The sequence below is a fragment of the Bos javanicus genome, chromosome 21 (assembly GCF_032452875.1).
Source record: "Bos javanicus breed banteng chromosome 21, ARS-OSU_banteng_1.0, whole genome shotgun sequence".
Lineage (NCBI taxonomy): Eukaryota > Metazoa > Chordata > Mammalia > Artiodactyla > Bovidae > Bos > Bos javanicus.
The window spans coordinates 40,934,259-40,948,137 of NC_083888.1; the positions used below are offsets into that span (position 1 = coordinate 40,934,259).

A 13,879-nucleotide genomic window follows, 5' to 3' on the forward strand; every position below is an offset into this window, starting at 1 on the left:
GAGGAGCCTGGCAGACTACACAGTTCATGGGGTCACAAATGGCAGGGGATACCAATAGATAGGGACTTCCCTGGGGGTCTCATGGTTAAGAGTTGGCCTTCCAATGCAGGGGGTATAGGTTCACCCCTGGTCAGGGAGCTAAGACCTCACATGTCTCATGGCCAAAAAACCAAAACATAAAACAGAAGCAATATTGTAACAAATTCAATAAGAGACTTTTTGGGCTTCCATGGTGGCTGAGACATTAAAGAATCCTCCTGTCAATGCAGATGACATGGATTCAATCCCTGACTCAGGGATCTCCCTGGAGATCCCTAGGTCTGCCCTGGTGGGCTACAGTCCCTACGGTCACAAAGAGTAGGACATGACTGAGCAACTAACACTTTCACTTTCAGGAGCAGGTAAGGAGCTGGCAGGGACTCTGATCTGACCAACAGAAATCCCAGACTGTAACCCTCCAATTCCTACAAATCTGAAATCAAATGGAGAAACTGAAGGATAAAACTTTCCCAGAATTGGGACGTGGTTTTTAACAATGAAAACTCCTCTCCTTGCTTTTCCACAGGAAATCCATGAATACTTGGTCAATACCATTGGGACTCAGTCAATACCACTGGAAAGGCAGAAGCACCGACACAAATGTGATCTCTACTTAGAAACAAAGTAAAAGTCCCAGAACCAGCCTCTTAAGGTGATTTCCTTTTGCCTAAATAATGCATTTCCTAGGTCTAAGGGCTCATTTGACTGTAAGATATTGAGATCCACTCAAGGTATGTAAGTGAAAAAAGGAATTTATTGGATGAAAACCAAGTATTTCCCAGCCAGCAATTAAAGCTGGCCTCAAAAGGGACTGGATTCACTTGACCAGGAAGTGAATGTTGACTTGCTTTAGTCTCCTCTCTGTCACAGTCAGCTTTCCTGGGTCAGCTTGTTCATGGGTCAGCCTTGGTTTTATGTAGTCCTTATTCAAGAGCCGCTTCTACATTTAGGGTCAGGTATCTGTCTTTGGCGTAAGCGATGGTTGGGGAGGGCATGATCACCAGTTTAGTTCTGCTACACACTTTGGAGGAGCTATGTCAGCAGACTCTGAGAAGGGGAGTGAGCAGAAGAGTTAAAGTAACCGATACATGTTAGATGTGTCAGTCCTTTCCTTTTCTATTACAGTACAGTCAGCATCACGTGATTTCATAAAAACACCAGAGAAATCGAAACCAGTAAAGGAACATGGACTAAGTCTAGATAACTAACCTCTCAGCAGGGATTTCTGATGGGCAGATCAGAGTCTCTGCCATTCTACATTTTTATGTATCCTGTAAACAGCACAATTTCTTAGTTCTGCATTTTTGCTACCTGCCACGTACAGACACTCATCCTTGTAACTCATAGGACTGGAGAAAGGATAAAGAAATAATTGATGTGAAAGTACTTTAAATCATTAAAATGATGTTATTTACACTCTGCACACTATCATGCATCTCTTCTGAATTCTAAATGAAACACTACTGTTTCCATGGAAATACTTATGAGTTCAAGGATTATTCATCAAAATAACCATTTGGGGTTAGTTCTCCTAGCTGGACACAGACCTTATATCTACCACTAACTGTGCAGAAGAGTGTTTTACAAGTTATAGAGCACATACATAGCTACACGCACAGCAGACATGAAAGAGGAGCACTACAAAGGCTATGAGAGTTGGACCATAAAGAAGGCTGAGTGCTGAAGAACTCATGCTTTTGAACCATGATGCTGGTTCAAGATTGAAGGCAGGAGGAGAAGGGGATGAAAGAGGATGAGATGATTGGATGGCATCACTGACTCAATGGACATGAATTTGAGCAAACTTTGGGAGATAGTGAAGGACAGGGAAGCCTCCCTGGAGGACAGGGAGCTGACAGAAGCTCAGACGGTAAAGAATCTGCCTGAAGTGCAAGAGACCCAGGTTTGATCCCTGGGTTGAGAGAAGGGGATGGCAATCTCCTTCAGTATTCTTGCCTGGAGAATTCCACCGACAGAGGAGCCTGGAAAGTCCATAGGCCTGCAAAGAGTCGGACACGTCTGAGTGACTAACACACTTGTCAGTAACTGGTTATCCGGTCTTAGGTATCTCAGTCGGCTTCTCCTGGTCTGCTTCCTAATTTGTAAAATGAGGACATTTTTAGGTACTAAAATTTAGGTAGTAGGTATTCTCTAATGCATCAGTTCCATTACTCTGTGTTCCAGACAGGGCTCCAGAGTCTTAAAGAGCTACTGTTCCTAGAAAAAGTTACTTATCAAAGGTGAGGTGAAAGAAAGCACAGTATTTCTCACATGTTTTAATCCCATATTTTCTGAGTACATTTAAAGTCTAAATCTTATTTAATGTCTGAGGCAACATGTTTTCATGTCTGAGGAGATCGTGTCCATCTTCTTCATCCCCATCACGAGGGAAGCAAAAGTGGAAACACCAAAACAAATTTTTAAATTAAAAAAAAAAAAAAAACTTTACTACCAAAATGACTGAAAAAAAGAAGCCCATGAAAAAAAAACACAAGCAAATGCCAAACAGCAAAATTTCAGTCTGTCAAATACAGTTATGTGTGATTAACACTCCACAGTTGAATTATTTAAACTCAGTAACTAGCAGGCCCAAGCAAACAAACGTCATCCAGTACAGAAATCATCATCCCAATTATGCCACAATCCAAAACAAATCTCTGAACAAAGGGAAAAACTTGTTGCTTCAAAAGAACAAACAGGAACAGATCAGAAATTTCTTTAGCCTTTGTAGGAATAAGTTAGGCTAACAAAGGTCCCTTTAAACAGGGCTTCACTGGTGGCTCAGGAGTAAAGAATCTGCCTGCAATGCAGGAGCTACAAGGAGACTCAGGTTCAGTCCCTGGGTCAGGAAGATCCCCTGGAGAAGGAAATGGCAACCCACTCCAGTATTCTTGCCTAGAGAATCCCATGGACAGAGGAGCCTGGTGGGTTACAGTTCATGGGGTCACAAAGAGTCAGACGCAACTGAAGCGATTTAGCATGCATGAAATCTTAAGCAACTTCTGCCAAGGGATTCAAATTTCCTAGAATAATCTAAAGTAGCCCTTCCCAATCCATTCCCGAGCCCTAATAACCTAAGGCATCCATTGTATTCAAAGAACTGACTACTCTCCTTTGCATCTAGATAGGAACTTCCTATGTACCATCCATGAGAGAACTGAGAAAATAGTCAAATCATATTTTAAAACTCCAATTCAGAAAGGCTGACTTAACAGACTTAATACTCAGCACTCTTTGCACTTCATCTCTTTACAGTCGTTTGCGGTTCTTACAAGCCACAGAAATATGCCATACTAACTTTCATGCACTGGAGAGGGAAATGGCACCCCACTCCAGTGTTCTTGCCTGGAGAATCCCAGGGACAGGGGAGCCTGGTGGGCTGCAGTCTATGGGGTCGCACAGAGTCGGACAAGACTGAAGCGCCTTAGCAGCAGCAGCAGCAAAAATAATTAATTCCTTAATATCATAACCACTTAGGGTTATATTACTTCAGTTTTCTTACAAGTTTTATATTTAAGTGGATCATTTGCTGAATGAAGGTCAAAATAAGATTTATACATTATAATTGTTTGATATTGAGCCTCTTCTGATACTTAGGTTTTCTAGCTTTCTTTTAAAATTTTCTTTATCTGTTTGCTTTTTATTGAAAAATCAGATCATTTCCCCTAGCTTTCCTCATGGTTTGTATTTTGCTGATTGTATCTCCATGGTGTCATTAAACATGTTCTGCTGGCCCTTCATTTCTTATACATTTAGGAATTAGCTCTAGTCTTGATCCAGGCAGGTCATTTTGTTGTTCTTGTTGTGGTACATGTTTGTGTGATACTTATACATGGCAGTTTCAGTTTGTATTTACACCAAGGGAATCAGATTAAGTTTATATAAATCAATGATTGCCAAACTTATCTACCCATAGAACTCTTTAAAAAATAGCAAAATCTCTTAGGATTTCAGTGATTATATTTAATAAACAGTGGTCAAATGGGCAAGAGTATCATTTAGATTCTCTAGGACAGGCATTTTGTACTTTTTTTTTTTTGTACTTTATTTTTTAAATATATTTATTTGTTTTCATTTGTTCATTTGCCTACAGTGGGTCTTAGTTGCTGCATGCGGAATCTTTTAGTTGTGGCAATGGCGTGTGAACGCTTAGTTATAGCATGTGGGATCTAGTTCGTTGACCAGGGATCGAACTCAGCGCCCTGCATTGGGAGCGTGGAGTCTTAGCCACTAGACCATGAGGAAAATCCCACAGTTTGTACTTGAAAGTGTCAGAAGTAAAATGTTTTCTTTTGTGATGTCATCAGCCATTAAGAAGCCATTGTCTTAATTTATTAATTTATTGGAGCTTTCAAAATGATACTTTTTTTTAAAGAACTTTATTTTTAAATTATTTTTTTTATTATTTTTGGCTGCACTGAGTCTTCATTGCTGCACGTGGGCTTTCTCTAGTTGCAGCAAGCAGGGTTATTCTTCGTTGTGGTGTGTGGGCTTCTCATTGCAGTGGCTTCTCTTGTTGGGGAACATAGGCTAAGTAGCTGCAATGCATGGCTTTAGTTGCTCTGCAGCATGTAAGGTCTTCCCTGACCAGGGATTAAACCTGTATCCCCTGCATTGGCAAGTGAATTCCCAAATATTGGACCACCAGGGGAGTCCCAGTGACACTTAATTTTAACATGTCTTCTTTATTTATTATCTGGAGTACTTCTAAAAAAAAGTAACCTCTCTTTTCCTTTTTTTTTTTTTTAACCCTGAGATGCAGATCTTATGGGAAAAGCAGGATAAATGATTCATTTTTAACCTTTATTTTCCAGTTCAAAATAATGGATTGACAGAGACTAAGGGGAAGAAGGAATGAGGAGTTAGTGTTTAATGGGCACAGAGTTTCAATTTGGGAAGGTGAGAAAGTTCTGGAGATGGATGGTGCTAATGGTTGTTCAACAGTGTGAATGTACTTAATGCCACTGAACAGTACATTTTAAAATGTTTAAGTGGTACTTTTATGTTATGTATATTTTACCATAATAAATTAAAAACAACAACAAAAGTTGGTTTTCATTCACTTTCCAAAAGTGACCGTTTGTTTATTCTTGCCTTTTTTAAAGTGTTAGTAAGAACTCATGAATTTTAGCACATTTGATGTATTTCAGTCTTCGTGTAGTTGCCCTAGTTCATCTTCAAATTGGCCCATTTGTGATCTGTGATGCCTTTTCTGGTTTACTCCTGAGTCCTTTTGACATTGATTCTAGTAGTCTTTGATAACAGCTCCCTCCTCTTTTGTATAACAAGATGTTCCTGACTCATCATGAAAATTTCCTGCCCAACATATAGAATTGGCTAGTTCACCAAGGAACTCTGATTCATTTTAATGGGAAATGGTATTTAGAGACTGTAATGTAGGTGCTAAACATGCCCATTGATACTGAGTTGGTCTTTGTTTCTTTGGCCTTTTTTAGTGGACAAAGATAGAGAGAACTTTTTTTTCTATAAACTACATCATGGGTTCACGTGGGTACTTCCAATTCCAACTCAGAACTATAGGGTGTTTACTTGTTAATTTTTACCTCCTTTTTTCAAATATACTTAAAAATCTCAGTTCTCCCGAGAAATCAATTAATAGCCTTATGGGGATTCCCTTAAATAAGACTCTCTGTTTTTCTCCTGCTGCCTTTAGAAATCTCTCTTTATCAACTTATGCCATTTTAATTATGATATGTCTGGGTGTGGGTCTGTTTGGGCTTCATTGAGTTAACAAGCCCCTTCACCACAACAAGGTATAATCCATGAAGGGGATTTTCAGTCATAATTTTTTAAAATATAATTTAAATCCCTTTCTTCCTTCTCCTTCTGGAACCTCTACAATATGAATATTGAAATGCCTAGTGTTATTCCAGAGATCTCCAAGATTGCTCATTTAAAAAAAATTTGCTGTTGTGATTGAGTGGTTTTCATTATTCTATCTTCTAGATCACTTAAGTGTTCTTCTGTATTAGTCTGCTATCCATTCTTTCTATTGTGTTTTTTTATTTTAACTATCAAAACTACTATGTATAAATAGATAAACAATAAGGATATATTGTATAGCACAGGAAATTATAGCCTTTATCTTGTAATAACTTTTAATGGAGTGTTATCTGTAAACATACTGAATCACTATGCTGAATACCTGAAACTAATATAATACTGTAAATCAACTATATTTCAATTAAAAAACTCAATTCTCAGTGATAGTACTCTAATTACTAATTTGATATATCTCACAGTACCTGAAAACAGTTTCTAAATACTTAAAATATACAACTCCTTATTTTTTTTTTTTTTTGATTGGTGCTGTCATTATCTCAGGCACTATGGAAGTTTTGAATAAGTTGTGAACAAACAAAAACCCAGCAAAAACTACACGACAAATAAAGCTATATGTAATATTAAGTTTAAAGGAGATCAATAAGTCTTTAATAAATTGATAGAAGCACATGCCTACTCAATTTATGTTGCTGCTGCTGCTGCTAAGTCGCTTCAGTCGTGTCCGACTCTGTGCGACCCCATAGACGGCAGCCCACCAGGCTCCCCCGTCCCTGGGATTCTCCAGGCAAGAACACTGGAGTGGGTTGCCATTTCCTTCTCCAGTGCATGAAAGTGAAAAGTGAAAGTGAAGTCGTTCAGTCGTGTCCGACTCTTAGGGACCCCATGGACTGCAGCCCACCAGGTCCCTTCGTCCATGGGATTTTCCAGGTAAGAGTACTGGAGTGGGGTGCCATCGCCTTCTCCGTAATTATTTTTAGGTATGATTAAATACTAATGTTATATTTTAAAAGTCACTAGAGAAATATCTTTAGAGAGTCAAGATTCAGATGTCTTCTATTTTTTTCAAAATAATCAGGGGTAAGGACATAGAAGAAACAAAAAAGGGTCATAAATTGATCATTGTCAAAACTGGGCAACAGAAAAAAGGATTCACTGTAATGTTTTATCTACTTTTTGCATATGTTTGGAAGTTTTTGTAACAACTTTTTTTTAAGGAAGAAAACTAAAACCCCAAATGCAATTCTTGGGTCTAGTGCATAATTCAAATTAGCTTTAGTCAAGTAACAGCTTTTATTACAATTCAGAAACTATCAATCTTCAATAACTCAACCTAAAAACAATTCAAATTCATGCTTTTCTTCTGCTCTCCATGAAAATGATTTTCAGGATCAATTAAATTTCAAATAACTGTGACTTTTCAGGGTGATATAAAGCTTGGTAAATCTTACTGCTATATTTGTCACACTTGGCATAGTACTCCTATTAAAGATGTTCTTAGAATGCAATGTTGCTTAAACAATTTAAATAATTTCAATTTTAAAATTTCTAAAGATATTGGACAAATCCTCACTCAAGTTTCTTCTTTCAATGGTTGAAAGTGAAAAAAGTGTTAGTCGCTCAGTTGTGTCCAACTCTTTCTGACCCCATGGACTGTAGCCCACCAGGCTCCTCCGTCCCTGGGATTCTCCAGGCAAGAATACTGGAATGGGTTGCCATGCCCTCCTCCAGGGGATTTTCCAGACTCAGATATCCAACCTGTATCTCTATGTCTCCTACATTGGCAGGCAAGTTCTTTACCACTAACACCACTTGGTAAGCCCTTAATAAGATGTAACATGAATGTGTTAGTTGCTAAGTTATATCCAACTCTGTGATGCCATGGAGTGTAGCCTGCCAGGCTAGGCAAGAGTACTGGAGTGGGTTGCCATTTCCTTCTCCATGGGATCTTCCCAACCTGGGCATCGAACCCGTCTCCTGCATTGCAGGCGGATGCTTTACCTTAACGACCAAATGAAAATGTTTCTGCCTTCTTTAAAATTATTGTTAAAGACAACATTCTTTACATTTCCTGGAGCTCTTTATGCTGCTGCTGCTGCTAAGTAGCTTCAGTCGTGTCCGACTCTGTGCGACCCCATAGACGGCAGCCCATCAGGCTCCTCCGTTCCTGGGATTCTCCAGGCAAGAATACTGGAGTGGGTTGCCATTTCCTTCTCCAAGGGAGCTCTTTATACATGTTCCAAATCAAAAGTTTTTTTATAACTCACTTCCAGAAAAAGTTTTTCTTTTAAGGTGGTATAAATCTTTTTAATCATTCAGTAAATAGTATAATGAATTTCCTGCCTTTTTGTTGTTGTTGTTCTAGCCTTCCAGGAAACTCAAAGATAAATTTCATTACTACTCTATTTTTTAAGAGTCCCCTGTGTCCATTTTACATGATTTATAAATCTTTATACAGAGACCTGCCATGCTGCAATTCATGGGGTCGCAGAGAGTCGGACACGACTGAGCGACTTAATGATTATAAAAATGTACCCTTCAGAATTAGTAAAAACATGTCATTGATGCACACATCTCCAAAACAGGCCTACATCTTATAGTTTTCCCAGAAGCATGTTCTTTTTATTTAATATAACACTAATAATGGTATCTTATATCTTATTGGAGCTTAGATTTGACAAAATGTGAAAATGTCTTCAACAACAATAAATGTAATAGGAAAATACTAGTGTAGAAGAACATTAAAATTGGAAAAACTAGGTATGGAGTTAAGCCTTATTAAATATTTCAACTTATCTACCATATTTCAAAGAGCTATTTCTCACGTCTTACCTTTTAAAAACTAATATGTGTTGAAGGAATTGGTCTTTGCTATACATAATTATTTGAAAACATCTTATATTCAGCTTATACTCTTTGTTCCAACAGAAAAAGTTATGCAAGCTTCATATTTCAACCTTAATATAAAATTTCCCAGAATCATGTGTATAAACATTTTCTTTCAGATCCTAATTATTCAACAAAGCGTATTGGATCAATGACTTCACACAACCACTACTGTCAGTATCATTTGACTACCATACCATTAATCAACCACATCTCCTGGGGAGGAGGAGAATAAACAGTCCCACAATACGTATATTATAAAAATCATTTCTAGAGTGGACCTCCGGAGCAAAGTTTGGAATCAGCACTAATGCCCATCTACCTTACAAGTTAATTGAATCTCATCAGGCTTTTTCTTCATAAAAATGTATTTTAGAAATTACTATTTGAGCTGAATGTTAATAATATGAGCAGAACCTTTTGTGTTGTATTTGAAAGGCATAATAATATTTTCAAATTATCTTGTTATGCTAACCTATGAATACTGTGTTTCTCTGGAGGATGTACTAATTTTATAGCAGATTTCAAGGGCCATACATTCCTGGAAGATATTACCAGGCATTTCCCCCTGATGGATTTATTTCTTCTTTTTCCATATTCCTAGAGCCCTTGTCATTTCCCTCACTTCCTAGCATTTATTCAAACCTTTCCATGTGGCTTTACTTGGCTATTGTGAGGGAAAAGACAATATAATCTGATGGTTAAGGATAAGGGCTTTAGAAACCCAGATGGGTTCTGCTCTCTACCTGTGTGACGTGGTACATGGCTTCTAAGAAACCTGGGCATTAGTATTTTCATTTATGAAATTAGGATGATACCCACCTTGCAGGCATGTTACAAAGATTCTATGGTAATATGTATGAAGAGCTTGATACAGTGTCAGGATGACTATTATTTCAGCATTTTGGTTACACTTTTGCTGAGAACCAAATATGCAACTTTCTGGCCCAAACTGTGCAGTGAGAAAGAAGGATAAGCCATCAGCAGAAAATTCCCAGGACTGGAAGTTATGGACCATCTTCTACCCTGGTGACTGAGCATCTAGTCAGGGCTACAAAGCATCATGCAAGTAGTTAGGGACATAGAGGAGCACAGGGAATGGTCGCTGCCTTTAAGGAGCTGACAGTCTTTTAGACATGAAATGCCACAAATAAAAAGCAAAGCAGTATAGAAATAAAAAGGGGAGAAGAGACAAATCTCCCTTGCAGGAAAATTCCCAATAACTGACGTAGCTACTCTGCCCTCAAGGAGGCTGATAACTCCTTACTACTTAAGGATACACAGCCTCGCAAAGAGGACAATATGGAAAGGGGAAACAAAGAGTAGCTTTACCATAGAGAAACCTGACAAACACTGCTTCAGCCAGATGACCAAGGTCAACATCAACAGTGAGAAGTCATGCTGATACTATGAAACCTTAATATGATGTGATGTATTACCTCACCTCTGTGGTCCTCCTTTCTGAAATACATAACCCCAGTCTAATGGTGAGAAATACATCAGACAAATCCCAATTGAGGAACACTGTACAAAATACCTGACCAGTACTTTTCAAAGATGTCGAGGTCATCGAGGTCATCAAAATAAAGAACACTGAGAAGGTGTCACAGTGCAGAGGAGTCTAAGACAAGCTGACTAAATGCAAGGTGGAATCCTGGATAGGATCCTGGAAGAGAAAAAGGACATTAGATAAAAACTAAGGTAATCTGTATAAAACAGCGATTTCAATTAACGTTAATGCATTAGCATTTGTTCACGAATTCTGACAACTGTACCATACTAATGTTATAATAACAGGAGAAACTGAGTGTGTGGCATATAGGAACTCTACTATCTTACCAATTTTTCTATAAACCTAAAGCTGTTCAAAAGCCTAAATGTATAGGGTGTTGGTCAGGACTGAATGATATCCCTTTTAAAAATGAAAACAAAATACCAACAAGAAGAACATAAAAATTCAGGGTAAGAGCAGATTCATACTTAGCTAAAAACAAAACAGAGCAGACCTATAAGCTAGAGGTTATCTATGTAGACAATGAGCCAAATCCACTCAGAGATACATCTGATGCTCATCTTCAGAAACTCTCTTAGGGCTATCAGCAGCATCCTAAAGCTTGAAGATGCCACCTAGGATATCAGTTTCAGAGGCAGCCCACTTCCTTCTCAATGCCAACCCATTCTGTGATCGGACAGCATATGCAGGAAAAACTGCTTTTGAAAATGAGTTTTCAACCTTTCTGTTAAGGGTTGTTTTCAAACAACCATCAGGCCAGAAGATGCTTTCATGTTTTATTAAGGGAACATAGTAGGCACATTTAAGGTGGAATTGTAATGAGATCCTAAAGGAAATCAGTCCTGAATATTCATTGGAAGGACTGATGCTGAAGCTGAAACTCCAATACTTTGGCCATCTGATACAAAGAGCTGACTCACTGGAAAAGACCCTGATGCTGGGAAAGATTGAAGGCGGGAGGAGAAGGGGACGACAGAGGATGAGATGGTTGGATGGCATCACTGACTCAATGAACATCAGTTTGAGTAAACTGCGGGAGTTGGTAAGGTACAGGGAGGCCTGGCGTGCTGCAGTCCTTGGGGTCGCAGAGAGTCGGACATGACTGAGGAACTGAACTCAACTGTAATGAAAAGACAATGAAAGAAGAATGAAAAATTAGAACTAGTAACTTAACCTCTAACATTGACCTAAGCATTATGCCCTTTGAGTAGTACATTAGAATCACCTGGAGAACTTTAAAAACTCATCATGCCCTGGCCCTGGCTCAAATCAATTAGAATCTCTGGGGTGGGGCCCAGGCTTTAGCACTTTTTAAAGCTCCCCAGGTGATTGCATTGTGCAACCCAGTTAGGAATCCTCTGCTCTACACGGAGTTAGTCTAAACTTTGAGTATCAAATACTCTTAAAAAGCTGGATTAAACCAGGCATCCTGGGAGTACAAAACCCTGAGATATTACTCAGTTGAATATAAAACTAATTTTAACAATTTGTCTTTTTAAGTCAAACGTACGCAGATTTGACTTTCCCTCTTCTTCAGATGTTTCCACAGCAGAAACAATTACCTCTTAAGTTCAGATCTTTTCCCCCCACCTCAGTATACTTAAGGAGAATAAGAAATCTCATCCCCATTCCCCCACCCTCAGTGGTTGGCCTTTCAAAATAGAAAAATAAAGACTTCTCTTAAATGTTTCAAAACAAAATAATTAAGATGTATCTTTGGGTAAATAACCCATGAAACCCAATGAGGTATTTCCTTTATTTTGTAGTAGTCACAGACTCAGGATCAGTCACAAAAATAGTTGCATAGTTCTGACTCTGCCAAATGGCTCAGTGACATTACATCAGAGGAGGGCTGCGCCTTGTGGGAGTTCTGAATAGCATGCACCTATCAGCCACATGTGTACTGCCTACTGAGCTGTGGAGTGGTAGCCTTTTTCCAAGATGTGAACTCTTCCTAAATAGATAAAACAGCATCATAACAATTTGCCCAGCCTAATTGGAGGAGGTTATCCAAACCTGACTGAGGATGCTCAACAAACAAGATAAAGACAGCTTTAATTGTCCTGAAGGCTTAAAATTCCTCCCAAGGAAAGTATCAGTGGCAGTGGCTAGACAGCTGGGTTTCTAAGAAAAGCGTAGCTCTTTCTACCATGAGAGGGATTAAATCTTTAAGGCAGCCTCTTTTTCTCCAAAAGGCATTTAGATAGTAAAGGGGAATGAAATTAACTCTCCCTCACCCCTCACCTGGTTCAATTCTGACTCACTTCAGATGGGAAGGACAGCTGTAAAACCACTACAGCACTTGGCTTTCAGGTGGTTGGTGGTATGTTTGTTTCCGAGGTGTAGGAATACTATTCAGCAATAAAAAGGAAGGAAATAGGCATACATGCTATACATGAATGAAACTCAAGAACATTCTGCTTAGTAAAAGAAGCCACGTATTGTATCATTCCATTTATATGAAACACCAATAAAAGACAAATCTTTAGAGACAGGAAGTAGGTTGGTGTTGCCTAGGGCTGAGGGTGGGAGAGGATTGGTGGCCAACAGTCTGAAGGGGCCCTTTTGGGGGTGCTGGGAGTGGTCTATAACTCTGTATGTAAACTTATTAAAAATGGTGGGAATTACTGAAAAGGGATGGATTTTATGATACAAAAATTACTGGTTATTCTTTAAACCTAAATAAAGTCCTATTCTTTGGATTAAAAAAAAAAAAAAACTTAAACGAAACCGTGCCTCCTCTCTTGGATCTGGGAGTGGGTTCCCCAGGGGTCATGCAAGTCATCTGTCCGTCACTTACACTCCCCGTGAATTCTACTTTCTCCCGTTTCCTCACGTAAAAAGTCAGCAGGGTGAGAGAAATACAGGGTGTTAAGCACGTTCCCAAATCTTAAATGTATGCAACCACAGCAGACACCAGGTCTGGGAATGTGAAAGGCAGTCAGACACAAACGCTTCCTATTCTGGAAAAGAAGAAAAAGCAAATGTGATGCAGAGTCCGGGCTCCACGGGACAGTTGATGGAGCCGCCGAAGAAAAACCGACTCCGGCAGAAGCCAAGTCGGGAAACCAACTCGGGAGGCTGGATCCCTAAGATCCGAAAGATAACCAGTCCGTGGACGGGGTTCCTCACGAATACGGGGCACGCGTGATCACACCCAGGTTGGCCTGACTTTAGAAGAACACCGTAGGAACAAAGTAGGAACTCTGCTGCCACCGGGAGCACGAAGTTGGGAAGTTTGTTTCCGAGGCCGCGTGTGTACCTGGCTCTCCTGGGGCCCAAGGCCTCCGCGTTCGCGGCGCCGCCGCTCCCGCCGCGGGGACCCTGCGTGGGGCCCACTCCTCCCCAGGCCCGAGAGAGAGGCCGGCTCCCTCTAGCCCTGGTGGGGTCGCCACACGTCGCGCAACCTCCCTGCCGGAGCGCGGTGCCGCCGCCGTCTCACACGCGTTCGGAAGGGCCTGACGCCTGCTCCCACGAGGTCCCCGGGCCTCCCCCCTGCTCCCACGAGGTCCCCGGGCCTCCCCGCCCACCCCCCGGGATGGACGCGGCGTCCAGGTGGCCGAGCCCCGCGCCGCGGGGGTGGCGCCTTGGCGCTGCTTCACCCCGGGGCGGGGCAGGGAAGAGGCGGGGGTGCGGGCG

General features: G+C 40.3%; 1 long non-coding RNA gene across 1 annotated transcript in view; it reads right to left on the reverse strand.

Moving 5' to 3' along the window:
• Positions 1–13,854, reverse strand: part of LOC133233941 (uncharacterized) — a 51,242-nt gene extending 37,388 nt beyond the window's left edge. The window contains exons 1-4 of the long non-coding RNA XR_009731930.1: positions 13,041–13,854; positions 12,485–12,591; positions 11,161–11,360; positions 10,265–10,393 (exon numbers count right to left, since the gene is read on the reverse strand). This is a non-coding gene — a long non-coding RNA (uncharacterized LOC133233941). The remainder of the gene's footprint in view (positions 1–10,264; positions 10,394–11,160; positions 11,361–12,484; positions 12,592–13,040) is intronic.
• Between the last annotated feature and the right edge of the window lie 25 nt (positions 13,855–13,879).